At 45.0% G+C, this 1,624-nt stretch overlaps 1 non-coding gene across 1 annotated transcript; it reads left to right on the top strand.

Annotated features, from left to right (window-relative positions):
• Positions 1-1,106: 1,106 nt before the first annotated feature.
• On the top strand, positions 1,107-1,200 carry trnai-uau (transfer RNA isoleucine (anticodon UAU)). Its single transcript has 2 exons — positions 1,107-1,144; positions 1,165-1,200. It is a non-coding gene; the product is annotated as a tRNA-Ile (tRNA).
• The last annotated feature ends 424 nt before the right edge of the window (positions 1,201-1,624 follow it).

Genomic DNA, 1,624 nt, shown 5'->3' with positions numbered 1-1,624 from the left:
AGGTAAGTGAAGGTTCACATGATGGCTGAGAAGATGACTCACTGATAATCAACTAAAATGAAAACTCAACTTTCCGCCCTATTGTGGCGTCTGGACGCACAGAGTAACAACGTACAACAAAAGATTCAAGAGAGGATGAAGATTAGCATCAAGGACCCTTCAGTTCCCAACCAGTGAAAAGCTGCAGCGTCATTTTTTCAACATAACAAAGGCTGCCATCCGAGTCTCGACACTACAATTGGCCGGAGAATGGTTGGATGGCTCTGTTCCTTTGAGAATCTGACTGAAATTGTTACCTGCCAACTGCGCTAATGGGAAGTCTGCACTTAAAGTTCGCCTACTGAGTACCGAATGCTCACTTGTTCTCCACCTTCCATAGCTCTCTGCTTACATCGGCATGATCATAAGGCTCCCCCTCTCCCCATCTCCCCTTCCGGTAGAGTAGCAATACCTCTCACCCACCCCCATACCAGACTGTGATGCAGCCTGACAGACTGCTCTCCAGAAGTTTGTTTGTTTTTTTTTAGTTTGTTCGTTAATCTCCTAATGAAGTACTGTATAGTCGCTGCTTTGCCTTCTTTATAACCGCATCGATTTGTTGGGACCAGGTTAAGTCCTCAGAGATCTTAACACCCATGAACTTGAAATTGCTTACTCTCTCCACTTCTGATCTCTCGATGAGGATTGGTGTCTCTCTGCTTCCTGAAGTCCACAATAATCTTTTCGTCTTTCTGACGTTCGTTGCAATGTTGCTGCTGCGACACCACTCATTGACATATTTTGCCCCTATTCGCCCTCTCGTCTCCATTTCAGATTCGACCAACAACGTTTCCATCATCAGCAAATTTATAGGTGGTATTTGATGTGCACATTTGCTGACTCGATATGCACTTGGATGTAAGAAAGATCGAGGGATATGGATATGGTAGGAAGGAGGGATTAGAGTTTGTGTGCCTTTGATTTGCTTTTTAGCTGGTTATGGCAAAACATTGTGGGCCGAACGGCCTTTCACGATCTGTACATATTTAGGCTCTATGAGCTACCATATCTGTAAATTTCTTCTAAATTTTCTTTCCATATGTAGAAATTCGCGTTTGCAGCAGTGGGCTCTAGTGGCGCAATCGGTTAGCGCGCGGTACTTATATGACAGTACACGGCGGAGAAATGCCGAGGCTGTGAGTTCGAGCCTCACCTAGAGCACTTGTGATTTTTAATGCTTTCAACGCCAAGGTGACTTGACGACGCTCATGCTGAGCATTCCACTAAATGTTACATTTGTCTTTGTGCTTCTGAGACACCCGGCTTATTATTTGTGTTTAACTTCGAATCGATGCACCTTTGATTTTGATCTAAGCAGGCGAGTGTGAGTTTATCAGCGTTGCAGGAGATGCTCCCTTATTCAATAAGGATACCCGCGGGGCTACAGATAATCTCCCTGTTTGGTTCTTTAGTTCAACACGCGTAGCCTCACTTCCCGTTGTTGAAGGTGTCTGGACAGATGGTTTCTTTGCTGAATCCAGGCATCACGCGTACCCCACGTTCCTGTCTTCTTAGTTCAATAAACCAAATGGCGAAGCAACGAACCCTACTCTTCCTGAAACCATGCTTCAGAAACCCTCTAATG

The sequence above is a fragment of the Hypanus sabinus genome, unplaced genomic scaffold, assembly GCF_030144855.1.
Source record: "Hypanus sabinus isolate sHypSab1 unplaced genomic scaffold, sHypSab1.hap1 scaffold_512, whole genome shotgun sequence".
NCBI classification, from domain to species: domain Eukaryota; kingdom Metazoa; phylum Chordata; class Chondrichthyes; order Myliobatiformes; family Dasyatidae; genus Hypanus; species Hypanus sabinus.
The sequence above is the reverse complement of the archived record's forward strand: the minus strand, read 5'-3'. Positions and strand labels throughout refer to the sequence as shown.